Source organism: Trachinotus anak, unplaced genomic scaffold (assembly GCF_046630095.1).
Source record: "Trachinotus anak isolate AG129_WGS33_773 ecotype Australia unplaced genomic scaffold, CSIRO_AGI_Tana_v1 ptg000021l, whole genome shotgun sequence".
Lineage (NCBI taxonomy): Eukaryota > Metazoa > Chordata > Actinopteri > Carangiformes > Carangidae > Trachinotus > Trachinotus anak.
The window spans coordinates 23,890,062-23,904,121 of record NW_027273872.1 but is presented as its reverse complement, the minus strand read 5'-3'; the positions used below and the strand labels follow the sequence as shown (position 1 = coordinate 23,904,121).

Here is a 14,060-nt window from a genome sequence, read left to right as displayed (position 1 = left end):
CATCTGAACTGCATTAAATTGTTTCCAACTACCATTTATATGCCTCATATCTATGTGTATATACTTTAAATTTAGCTTCTGTTATGAGCTCCCTTGGCCCATGCGCATGTACTTTTGAGACGGTCCCTAATTTCTCCTGCTCAGTTTCCTTCTATGGTCAAGTTGCACAAGGCGCCAGGCTTCAATATCTGGCCATGAGGTAAAAATAACACCTGTGGAACATTTATCAAGCTTTATCCTGCAAAGCACAACTAATCTGGTGAAAAAAAAGGAAAGACCTCCGCCGACCCGATGGCCAAGTGGTTACAGCGCAGATCACATGGGAGTGAAAAGCCCTGAGCAGCAGATCTGCGGTTCGACTGCCAGCTGGACCAGGCACTGGCTGTCACTCCCCTACTCTCTGCCCTTGTGTTTCCTGTCTGTCTCCACTGTCACTGTTAAAAAAACAGCATAAAAATAGCCAAAAAAAGACCTTGTTGAATATCTGAGTGTTGAACTTAAAGGTGCCTTCCACACGTGACCTTTTTAAGACTTCTTTAAATTAGTACTGAAGGCTTCAAGTTTCCCCATCACACAATGACAATTGTCTACCAAGCTCTTTTTGATGTCACACAATCTAGTTTGCAGGTGCAAACCTTAAACTCAGATTGAATGTGAGCACAGAGAAACCTAGACATATGTCAAAACTGACTCTGGATATATATGCACCATACATCAGTCTGCACAGAGAAGGTCCAACATCTAAGTAAAGTAACAACAAGCAAAGTACATATTTTAAAACATCTGCATCATAGAAAGTCCTGCTGCTTTGTCTACTGGCACTTCCTGCTCGCAACATACCTCCAACACTCACTGAAGAAAAAGGCAGAAGCCAATGAACGTGATCCAAGATCAGAAGTGAAAAGGAGGGGTTAGGGGTTAAACAGCTTACTATAGCCCACAACATCCATGTCTCATGTCCAGCTACACATATTTGTTGCATGCTTGTCTCCATCTTCCTGACATTCCTCTGCTGTGCTGTCAAATAAAAGCAAAAAATGCACAAAAAAATAACAAACAAAGAGCATTGTTACATCATTTCTGAAAGGATTTACAGACAGACACTGGAGACACTGACACCACTGTAAACTGACTAAATTCTGCTCATTATAATAAGACGCGTAGGACGTCTTTGTGTTTTGATTTGACTAAGTTATGGCTCTGAGAAGAAGTGGTGGCAAACTGTTTAAGTTGGGTGACAGGTACGTGGGCGAGGATTGGACAAATATTTCCACAGCAATTCAAGTTTTCTTCAGTTTGGAGCATGTCATCTGCTAATCTGAATAATGTGTTCGTTTTTATTTACACTCCTACTAGAATCCTCAGTATGTTGTTTATTCAGTGTATTTACAGTACAGGATAATAGGGCTGAAAAGGAGAGGACGGGCTTTGACACCTGTGTAAACCATTGTGTATTTCATTGGCAGCTGTGGCAGAGTAATAAGATTATGATGCTAAATTTGACTGATTCAGTGGATTATATTACTGATTCTAAATACAGTAATAAAACACAAATTGGACCTTGAAGGTTTCTGCAGCATAGCGATGAAATGTTTAAAGCTTAGAAAGAAATGAGAGTAGGATGAACAGGGATAAAAGTGAGGGGAGAAGGGGCCAGATTTTTTCCTCTCAGCCCACAGCTAAAAGTCTCATCCGTCTCTCTTCATGTGGGGTTATTTTTACTTTCCCCCTTAATCCCTCGCTCCTTGACGGGGGTGGGGGGGGGGGTCTAGATTCTTTTTCTTTTGTTTTAGAGGTGACACACCAAAGGACCTCAGTCACACGCAGATGCACACACAAGGGCACAGAATCACACAAGTGCATGCAGGGACACACAAAGAAACAGCAATAATATATACTCACTCCTACAGTTGCATTTTGTGTCCGTGTGTGTGTGTGTGTGTGTGTGTGTACTTGTACTTGCTACATAGTAAGGACCAAAAATGTATTTTACTAACAGAGTGAGGACATTTTGGGAAAGTGAGGACATTTTGGCCGGTCCTCACTTTTTGAGACACCTTTGAATCACATTTTGAGAGTTAAGACTTGGTTTTAGAGTTATGGTTAGAATTAGGTGACGGATGAGACGTTTCACCTCTCATCCAAGAGGCTTCATCAGTTCCGTCTCGCACCTGACCAGGCTGGGACTGGTCCAACTATCTGGTGTGGAGACCCAGGTATTTAACCTCTGGGAGGGGTTTTCACAAGGCTGATGATGTCATTGGTTTCCTTTGTGCTCCATGTGCCAATGACAGTCGTTAGAGTGACTGTGTTGGTGGAGAGTTGGTTTCGACTTCGTTAGAGCCCTATTGTGTTATAACGACAGTCGTTGGAGTCACATGCCACTTGTGAACAGTTGTTTCTCTTAGAGGTTAAATTGTTGAATCTCCTGGGAAGGGATGAAAGGGCAGCATTGTAAATTGGAGATAGGTGGTGTCTGAGGCCTCCTCCCCTGTTGAGGGATGGTTTCTCTACTTTCACATAGATGGCTTCTTTCACTCCTCTTTCGAACCACCTGTCCTCTCTGTCCAGGATGTGAACCTTGCTGTCCTCAAAGGAGTGGGCTTTCTCCTTGAGATGTAAATGGACAGCAGAGTCCAAGCCTGAGGAGTTAGCTCTCCTGTGTTGGGCCATGCGTTTATGCAGTGGTTGTTTTGTTTCTCCATTGTAGAGGTCTTTGCATTCCTCATTGCATTGGTCTGCATACACCAGATTGCTTTTGTGGGTTGGTTTTTCTTTCTCAACCATTTTGCTGGTTTTCTTTCTGGAAGCAGATGTAGTTTTCACAAAGGTCCAGTTGGGGTAACCACAAGTTGTGAGGGCGCCTCTCAGGTGCTTGTGTTCTGCCCCTTGGGCCTGTGAGCTGGTGGGTACGTTATCAGCTCTGTGTTGTCAGGGTTAGGGTTAGGCACTCAGTTGTGATGGTTAAGGTTCGGGTAAGGGGCTAGGGAATGCATTATGTCAATGAGTGTCCTCACAAAGATAGAAGTACAAGTATGTGTGTGTGTGTGTGTGTGTGAGAGAGAGAGAGAGCATGACCTCTATAAGTATCCAAGTGTCTTCACTTTATATTTATGTATGCACATGCACTTTTATTTGTGTGTGTGTGTGTGTGTCTTTGATCAGGGCGAGCAGAGTTAGCACTAAGCTTCCTCCTGTCTGTTACAGAGGCTAATCATGGGCTTAATGGAGCAAGTGGGGATATGGGTTTGATCTCATATATATAGAAGGAGTCACACATACATTTACCAAACACACACACACACACACACACACAATCCCCAACAGTCACATATTACATTATGGATTACAAGTTTTCCTGCTTTGGAAAGAGCGAGACACAAAGAAAATAATAGAGTGACTTCTTTAATCTGCACAGTGCAAATCAGTAATCTGTACACTCATTCCTGGAAGCTTAGAGATGTAATTGGCCAACAATGACAGCACAGCGTTTACTTTATGTGAAACACATAAAACTAGCAGGAGATACGTTTGCAGAGTTTGATGTTGTGGGCTGACTCAAAGTGTAAAGGAGTGAAAGTGTGAGGGCAGCAGAGGGGTAGGAGTGCAATCTAACAGACTTAGAGAACTAAAAGCAATAACATAAAAGGATTTCTGCGTGCTCAGATCTGTGCCAGTGAATCTACAGTATGTGCTCTGATTAAAGTCGACTGAGCTGAGCAGATGAAACTTTGATGGAAGTCTGCACACAGAGATCCCTGCATGCACGCTTACGGTCAGTCAACGTGCCGGGTGGAATCACCCATTGTATTCCTAAAACATGGCACAAATATTCACCAAGCTAAAGTCATTTTCCAGGCTAAGCAAGAGGTGAGGGATTGTCCAGTGTGAAATTATTATATTAACTACATTAACTATTAGAAGGATGGTGAAATTGTGTGAAAAGGATTGTGTGTGTAAACACTGATGGTCTTTAGAAGATTAACGTTATCTACTCATTTGTTCCCCTGATTTTTTGCGTGGAGACACCAACATTTAAAGTTATTAACTTATTCCAAGTTTCCAACACTTTCAGTTCCTTATGTAGCAGCACACAGAATGATGTCACACAAGCTCAATCTGATTTTCTGCAAAGTGCAAGAATATCACTTCACACAGCGAGACAGAGATTCTCATTATCTGACTTGTTTGTGCTAAACAATAACAAAATGCCATAAATGTGCAAAAATAAACATTTACACCACCTCTCAAACTCTATAGAAGGTCGATATGTCTCATTCCTTCACATACACACATTTACATAAAACTTTCGTTCAACATAACACAGTCAACAGCTGTGACGGGGTCTCCCTCATCTAAGGGGTCACTGTCAAGGCTGCCGCCTATGCTCCAACTAATTAGCTGAACCTTTACAGTCGACACAGCCGCCAATTCTTAAAGAAACGTGTCAAAGAAATGCAGTATAAACATTGTCTTCTCCCAGGATAGCTCACTCACATCAGCAAAGTGCATTATCACTTTAGATCCACAGTCGCTACACAGCTTTATCTGCTTCCATCTTACACACAGAGATTCTTATTGTCTGACTTACTCACATAAGACATCCCTGCGACACCCCCAGTGCATACACTGCTCACATAACAGTACTGACGCCTACTGTGAAGTTACTGACATCTGTGCCTAATTATCTGCTAAGGAACATTATATTCTTATTATCCCATGAACAACAGTCAACACTATATCTCCCCATAACCACCTATATAACATATAGGAAACTACTTTGCTCACAGTTCATCCCAGAAATTATTACCTTCACATGATTTATTGTGCCACACTGAGAAGACACCCACTACATGGGAGTGATCGCCACTCACTGTCAGTACTGCAACCTGAGGAGTCTTAAAGGCCTAAGTCTGTTTGCTTATTTTTATTCTTTATTTTCCCATGCCGTCACATGTACATAGGAGGTATTTCATGTGTTTTTTAGCCGTCTGTCTTGTTGACAGAACAGATACTGCTTTCGTCTGTCCAGCTGTCTACATACCAGCTCACCTTTTACTGAGATCTGAAACACGTGTCTATGCTTCAGGTCTATTTTCATTCATTTATTTTACATGTATAACTGCAGGAAATGTGTGTTGGGTTCTGACCACTGAGAAAATGCTGGAGCGGGTGGGTGCTGTACTTGAGTGCAACCCGTGCAGACACAGACGGAGCACTGAAGCTGCTGCTGCTCTGCTAACCTGCTGTTTTCACTACGCCTCCTCTGCAGACGCGGTGTGAGCACCGACCAAACAGTTGAGTCCACGAAAACATATTTACTCATCAACCTCACTACTAATAGCAAGCTATCATCATGCTAACATTTGTGGGCCTCCACGAACATGCTGCTAGATTACCACTATGCTAACTGTACAATATGCCAGTGATAGTAATTCAGTGGCAACGACAGGATTCAGTTTCATAGTACAGCACAAGAGCCACCTGTCCACTTGTAGGCTACCTTTAGGTTTCTCACACACACACACGCACACACACACACACACACACAAACACTGTCTTCATATTGATCATATTGATGTCTACTCATTGAATGAATGAGCAAGCAAGAGAGAGAGATTGATTCGTGTTTTTTTAGCACTAAAGTTATGACACAACACCACCATAAAACTCTGATTAGCAAACCACAAGTATTTCAAAGACCAACCAACAAGCCTGAAAAACAACAACAGCAAGCTAAATAAAAAGCTACAATAGACTATTATACACAACTGCATGTCCCAGAGAAACGTGCAGTAAAAGTCGGCATTAAGCAGCCAACAGATTCCCTCATTTAGCATCATCATCATGAGAACAGTTGTCTAGCTAACTACTAAAGATAGTAATAACAGTACACAACAGCAACAAAAAGCCACATGAGACAATAAAAGAAAAAAGTACTCCTACCTCTTTGGAGTTCATTCTCCGTCTGCCCGTTACATCAAACTCTTGCAGAACGGCCTCCGTATCAGTATCCTGATGGATGTTCCTCAGTGCTGCACACCTGCAGTTTCAACACTGAGCATCAGCGCACCATCCTCCTCCTTTATCTCCTGCCCTCCTCTTGAATCTAGAATCATACTGTTAGTGAGCGGACGCAGCCAAACAATAAGACAGGATCTAACTCCTGTTGTCACAATTTTATTTTAAAGATAGAAAGAGGGGGTTGCTAATCAGTGGGTGAGGAGTAATGGCTCTTGATTGGCCATCCCTGGTCGTATACATCAGCATGTTAGGGCAAGGCTACTTTATCTGTGTAGTGCCTTTCACCTAAAAGGTAATTCAGGCTCCTTAACATCTGACAAAGCTGCTATAGGTAAATGATAATCACTGTCGCAGGTGCTTGTGCAAAACGAAAACAGCAATATTATTGTGTTAGACCAGTGATTGACAGCACAACAGTACAGGAGAATCTCACAGGTTTTATCACAGATGAATATTTGCATGTTTCCAATGTTTGTGTGATGAAAATTAATATGAAATTAAGACAAGTCGAGAATGAGATAGTGATTAAGATGAAAAAAGGTCAGGTCAGGGAAAATACTGTGTGTGTGCAGCGCTGAGACATTACACTGGGGGTAAGAGGAAGAAGATAATAGAACAGAGCAAAGGGAAAAGTAGTGCAGATGATTTTCAGGCAGCATAATAAGATGTGTGGGTTGAGGATTAGAGTGCAATTTTAGGGACACTGTGTCCTTAGTGTAGTCAGTTACCTTGGCCTGCTCTGTGTGGGTGGGGTGCTGGGGTTTATTAGAATTCAAATGGGAAGCAAAATAACTTTCTCCCTCTTTCTGTTTTATTCTGACTTTGTCTTTTTTTCTCTCTCTCTCCCTCCCGTCCATTCTGCTTCCAGTCACTCTCCTTCTCTCTCTACACTTATAATATAACTTATAAAGTAAAACCTTTTGCAAGAAGACTCAGCAACCATGATTCACATTTAAATTTTGATGAACAGTGGAAAAACCTTTGTGAAATACTGCAGCTGTAGATTTGATGACAGATGATCACAGTATTTCTACAAAACAAATGACATTTCATCAGGGAAACGTCAGCCATGCATTCATTTCCTCTCAAACTCATCACTGCAACTCACTATATGGATTGTAATTGTAAAAGAAAACAACACAAAATGACCACGTCACTTCAGTTCAGCTGCATCAAATTATTATATTTCATTCGTTCATTATTAAATCTGTTGTGTTCTACAATGTAGACATGGTCCTGCTGCAACACTGCAGACTTGACTAAAAATCTATAGCTTAAACAAGGTCATTGTAGGTGGGATCCACTCAAATCTAATGGAGAGTGTCCACGATGTACCGTTGTTTATTTGTATTGTTAAAGTGAAATGTAAAATACATTTTTCAAATTCTACACCTGTATCCTTGTGTTAATTGTTCAATTACATCTTATTACATGCTAAATATGAAATATAAAAATAATACTTTTTCATTTTTTAATTTGGAAGCTAGCAGAGCAGTATCATAGTAGGTGACCCCTTGGATTTCAGTTGGCAAAAACTGTGTTTACATAAACCCAGGATCACAAGTTAAAGTAATAGGTTGACACACAGGTTTTCATTCATTCTTGCTGAGAGTTAAATGATAAGATGGATACCAGTGTGGAACATATGGAGCTACAACCAGCAGCCAGTTAGCTTAGCTAGCATGGTTCTGTTCAATGGAAAAAAAATCCACATACCAGAATTTTTTGAAGCCCTATAATTAAGATGTTAAATATCATTTCTTTAAGCTGTTAAGAAAAAAGAACAAAAAATAAAAGTGTCAATTCACTTTTTTACATGGAGTGAGCTGAGTTTGATCAAGTAAGGTGGCACAGAAAAGGGGGAATTATTCTGCTCCTAAATCCTTTCAGTACATCACAGGTGGCTGTTAGCCATCAACAGCTTCATGTAATTGCATTTATAGATGTGTGCAGCTTTAAAAGCATGATCCACGACATGCTTTTGTTGTTTTTCACAGGACAACGCTAGTGCAAGAGGACATCTCTTATTTAGTGATTTATTGTGGTGAGTGGTGTTTTTGTCCAAAGCAGATTAAACTGGACTGTGCTGACATTGGTGGTCATTATGCTTGTACACATCGGGCTAAATTTCATGACGACTGAGGTGTGGAACATCAAACAATCAGCACACAGATCTAATGCAAAGAGCTAATGTCTGTCTGATTTACAATCCTGAATCCACACAGAGATTTACACATCTGGCCACAGCCTCCAAAGTACAACAGGAGGGATACAAAGTCCCAGCTTTGTCATCTAACAGGAAAGTTGGCAGGCCACTCAGCTGTAGTATTTTCTATTATTCAGACAGGGAGAATGAGAGCAGGAACGACAGATGTAAGAAAGTATGGTGGGATTTGATTCTTGGCTGCCAGGGCTACGAGAGGCTCAAAAGGAGAGAACTTACATTGTCGACTTTTGACTATACTCACACTACAGCTCAGACTGTCCCAATTTAGATTTTTTCCAGCCACAGTCAGTGATTCTTTTCCGGTCTGAACTACCAGACCAACATGACTGGGGTATCACTGTTTTAATTCTGTAGCTGTTTTGGAAAAGGAAAACTGATTAAATTAATTATGCAGCTGGCTGTATTTTTGAAAACCGCTGCAAGAAAAATAAGACTCAGAAGATGATGAAAGCTGAAAAGAAGAACACAGCATTTCCACTCAAAAATGACTGTTACACCAGATAGACAACTTGTGATCCAAAAACTTAGGCCCCATTTACACTTGTCATTTCTAATGTCTCGGATCCAAACACCGTGTCCACCACAGTGGCAAAGAGAGGACACGGCTGACATGAGAGACTTTCTGATGTGTTCATCAGAAAACTTGACAATGTGGATGTCTAACAAAATGCTAATAAAATGATAATAATGTGGCGTCGACTCCAGCAGCGAAAAGAAGTGAAAGGACTTTTTGGAATGGGAGCCAGTTGGTAACATGAGCCTGTAGCGATGAAATGAAGCCGTGCCAGTTAACGAGGTTTACACAATAACAGAGGATGGTTTCGACCCATCGGCTTCTCCGTCAGGGGACCAGCAGCTTTCCTCTGTGCCACTCTGATCGCAGTTATCGTGACGAGTTTGTGCAGCCGGAGTCTATTATTGGCTCAAGATTTTTAAGGGCCCAACATCAAAATCCATCCAGCTTCAGCCTCTCACACTGAATCATTTACCAGGTAACGTCAGTTAAGTCTGCAGCAAGCAGCCAACAGCATGGCTCAGCCCTCACAGTGTCCACTTCAGCTGGTGTAATTTCTTTCAAAGTTCTTCACTAGCAGAGGATGGTTTCGATCCATCGACCTCTGGGTTACAGGCCTGGCACACTTCCTCTGCGCCACTCTGCTATTAACTACATGTAACGGAGATCTTTCTTTTTTTTTCCAAACGCAATTTTAAAAAGGGAATAAATATTAGTGTGCACGTAGCCTCATGCAAGTAGTATGAAGTCCTTTGGGCCAATAAAGACTTATGGCAGTGGTGGGATTTGAACCCACGCCTCCTGAGAGACTGGAGCCTAAATCCAGCGCCTTAGACCCCTCGGCCACACTACCAGACAGTAGTGCAGCTGGTGGGGGTCAACAGCATGAGGGATCCTCAAATATGATGCTGCTGTATTGTACTGTATTGGACAATCACATCAAAGACACCCGCAGCAAGAAGAATCTTGACAATGCACATCAGGGTAAAACTGACAGAAGGTGTCTGATCCATCAACCTCCAGCTGGGCCCAGCAGGCCTCCTCTGTGCCACTCTGCTTGAGGTACCATGGTGAGTGCCCGCAGCAGTATTCAATGATTTCAAACAAATTTCTTATCTGTCCGTTTGCAAGTGTGGAAACTACTGTATCAAAACATGGAAGTGGACTGCTATTTAGGAAGTGACACCATTCAACTGTCTCTCTGGTCTAAAAAAAATCTTTCTGGGCAGATGAAAACATATGATCACAACTTGACACAACAAACACAAATGCAGAGACTTATGGGATAATCTGAGGCTTTCTGCAGTCTGAGTGGGCTTGTTCCCTCATACCTGTCCCATCTCCATAAATCTTATACTCCATTCTGGGGCTCTTGGGCTCTTGTATGTCCCCAGAGTTAAAAAGATGTCTACTCGCTGCAGAGCTCTTTCCTATCAGGCCTCCTTCCTATGGAGCAAGCTCCCTGCTGACAGACTGTCTGACTCCGTTGAGGACTTCAAATTCAACCTTAAAACTCATCTTTACACCTTAACTTTCAGGTAGCACCTTATTCTTTTATTGTTTCAGGTTTTGCACCTGTTACCACCATGTAGTCCATGTTGTCCTGGTGATGAGATTATAGTTAACTTTCAGAAAAGGACTGTATCATTATCACTGTGCTTGCTGATGTCAACACTTTATCAACAGTATACACTGCAGGCAACATCTGTTGAGACAGTTTCAACAGTGATAACAGCTCTATGGGGGACAAAGCTGATTTGGCAGTGGTGGGATTTGAACCCACGCCTCCTGAGAGACTGGAGCCTTAATCCAGCGCCTTAGACCGCTCGGCCACACTACCATACACACACGTTGATATGACATTTGTACCACGGTAAGGAGACGATGGTAATAATTGACACATGATAATAATTGACTGTCTCCATCACAACAATATAAACGCAGATGACACAGGTGTACTCTTCTTCATTGTGTTTATTTGGGGGGCGGGGGGGGGGGACCCCACCTGTACAAGGAAGGTGGGATGATGTGGAGACCATGCACAGGTTTCCAAATTTCTGCCCTAGGAGACCTCCTGGTCTGCAGCCTTTGATCAGCGTGGACAATTCACCAGTCGAGTTGTTCAAAATGTTTTTAGTGTTAAGGAAGTGACAGCAAACTCTTAGTATAAAAACCAAAGTGCTGCTGAAATGTTTGCAAATGGGAGGAAGTTTTTCATTGTGTTGGTTTGTTGTTTTACATAGCCATCCTTCAACTTCTTCGTGTAGTGGATAGTAGTAAAGCTGCAAAGAAGAAGTCCAGGCATGAAACCCCCTTGCTGTAAACAACATAAATATACTGGCTTTATGAAAGAACACGCCATAAATCTGGGGAACACAGTCATGAATGAGGGCAGCGGTGGGATTTGAACCCACACCTCCAGAAAGCCTGGAGCCTTAATCGAGGTGCCTTAGACCACTGGAAAAAATCAAAACAGTGTTTCTCCTAAATCTGTAAGTGAGGAGCTACAGTAAACCTGTACAGTGCCCTGGATTTCTGAGTCTGGCAGTTTTCACTTAAAGATCAAGAAGAGCAACAAGGTAGGATACTGTATGTTGAGGCTAAAGCAAGTAGGCAGAGCACAGGGTTGAATAGAGGAAGACACTCAAGAGGCAGAGCTGGGATTGGAAACCACACCTTCCAGAATGTTTGTGAACACTTAATAGACACAGCGTTTATTAATGGTTGCTCTCTGCAGAACTACTGTGTTCGCCACAGCTAAGAGATTTGTGTAATGTCTTGGCAACATGAGTGATTTAACATTAGCGGAGGAATACACCCTGGACAGGTCACGAGTCTATCACAGGGCTGACATACAGAGACAAACAGCAATTCATGCTACATTCACACCTACAGACAATTTAGAGTCACCAGTTAAAACCTAATGTGCATGTCTTCGGACTATGAGAGGAAGCCGGACTACCTGGAGGGAACCCACGCAGACATGACGAGAACAGGCAAAGTCCACAGAGAAAGGCCCCAGGGCCCAGGTTACAATAGAACAACATAAAGAAATGTTGCTGAGTGTATATTGCCATCTAGTGTATTGGAGTGTGTAGACAGACAAGTGTACGTAGGTAATCTAACATTAGTAGTGTGAAAGCTGAGCAGTGAAGGAGTGGAAGGGGTGACAATTGTTCTAAGCCACAGAAGGAAGGAATCATATGTAATAGTAATAATGGGAAAAAATGCATGGACTTCTTTGTCTTGCAGTTTTCAACACTAAATGGTCCGTAAGAGTAACGAGGTAGCTTAACAACAATCAATCAAGGGCAGACACAGTGAAATGGTAGTGGTGGGATTTGAAACCACGCCTCCTGAGAGACTGGAGGCTTAAGCCAGTGCCTTAGACCGCTCTGCCACACTACCACATTTCTGATGGCACTACACCACAAAATTCAACTAATAGTATTTTGTGCAACCAATCAACTGCAGAGCAGAAGCTCTTCCTCCTGTTTACACTGGCTCGCACCGCCAAGTGTACGAGAATGGTCATGTGATGTGTGTTTTTTGGTGTTAGTACAGATGTAGATCGTTTCTGATACAGAGCTAAAACAGTCATCTGGACGGAGATCACTTCTGTTAAAACACCATTTTGAAATAAAAAAATGCAGAGATTTGTGGATTATTTATCTATTATCTATACTGCTTACCTGTACAGGGTCGTGGGGGAGGCCGGAGCCAATCCCAGTTCACACCGGGCAATGGTGGCGTACAGCCTGGACAGGACGCCAGTCTATCACAGGGCTGACAGACAACTCACATTCACACCTACGTACAATTTAGAGTCACCAATTAACCTGTATGCTTAACATGTATGCCTTTGGACTGTGGGACGAGGTACCTGGAGGGAACTGCTATGACGACGCCCCAGCCAAATTCTCGAGAAGAATCAAAACAATATTTAAAGATGTGGACAGAGATTAGGCAGACTAACTAAAAGAGTTTCATTGAAACCATTATTCTGATCGGTGGTTGTTGATTTGACATTACACAATGGCATGATGAATGCATAAGGACATGTGATGCTAATTAGCATTAGCAAAGGATGATTTTGATCTATTGGCGGCTGAGTTACAGGCCTACAAAAACCATGTCACAGACATGGAATTGGGGGGTTGAATAAGTCAGGGCCAGCATGAAAAGTGATGGCTACTTGAACTGAAATGGATGATGTGTGTTCCAGTTAAATCTGACATAAGACAGACTGGTTTCTGGAAGGAGTTGGCCACACAAACTTGAATAATGTCACCTTTCTTTTAACAGGTTACAATAATAGATACTAAATGAATCACTGCCTCAGTAATATTGACAGACGCAGTCAGTATATGTTCTTGTTAGTCTGTTCCCTCCTGTGTAGAAATACCAAAATCAAAGTTAATCTTTTTTTTTTTTTTGTGAAATCAAAATTACGGAGCAGAGCGGTGTGAGGCATTTGTCGGCCTTATTAAGAGATGCGCTGAGTAAATTCTGCTTCATCCAGAATTTGCCAGTTGTACTTTGGCAAATGTCTCTGGTAGAGACAAAAACTGTTCATTTCCACCTTCTACTTATTGTCATCTAACAAAGTGCGGTGGCCTGCAAATATCCTCAAAACAATACTTTAATCTCTGCCAGCTTCAGTGGTTTAATTTTCCATTTGGGTTTAAAGGACATTTTTCTTACCAACATTTTGAAATCTACAAAGTCAGTGAAAAAAGAATCTCCCTTGTCACAGAGTTTTGCTGTCAAAAAATTGATGAATCTGCAGTACATATGAATTTTGGCTGAATCAGGGCCATGACTCCTGCAGGAGACTCAACACTATTTACAGCCAAATGCAGTTCTCCCAAATCTATCTTGCCTGGTTGAAACAGTCAATCTTTTTGAGAATTTACCATCCCAAAGGAATATGAAGTTGTTCAACTCTGCTGTCAGCCACCCAACAAACATGGACTGGCATGACACATGACTGCAACAACCACAAAAAAAGACAGCAATCTGTTCTCATCCATCTCTCTGTTTTTGACCAAAAGTGATTTTTCTGCCTCTTTAGGTTGATGCTTGTGTCTCCAAAACCCAAGTGATCTGTCCCAAATCGATTTATATGGATCTGAGCTCCAAAATGTGAAATTTCCTCTGATTTGTTTGAGCCCAAGTGCGTCTTAATAAAAGAGATGAATGACCTGCACTTCCAAGGACACATTTTTCCTGTTTTCTAGGCTCTGTGTTTGACTCTCTACATTCATTTTGACTGAATGTGTTTCTATGATCATT

At 41.9% G+C, this 14,060-nt stretch overlaps 2 non-coding genes across 2 annotated transcripts; both read right to left on the bottom strand.

The window, feature by feature from the left end:
* Window positions 1–9,536: 9,536 nt before the first annotated feature.
* trnal-uag (transfer RNA leucine (anticodon UAG)) lies at window positions 9,537–9,618 on the bottom strand. The gene has a single exon. It is a non-coding gene; the product is annotated as a tRNA-Leu (tRNA).
* A 905-nt stretch (window positions 9,619–10,523) lies between these two features.
* On the bottom strand, window positions 10,524–10,605 carry trnal-aag (transfer RNA leucine (anticodon AAG)). The gene has a single exon. It is a non-coding gene; the product is annotated as a tRNA-Leu (tRNA).
* Between the last annotated feature and the right edge of the window lie 3,455 nt (window positions 10,606–14,060).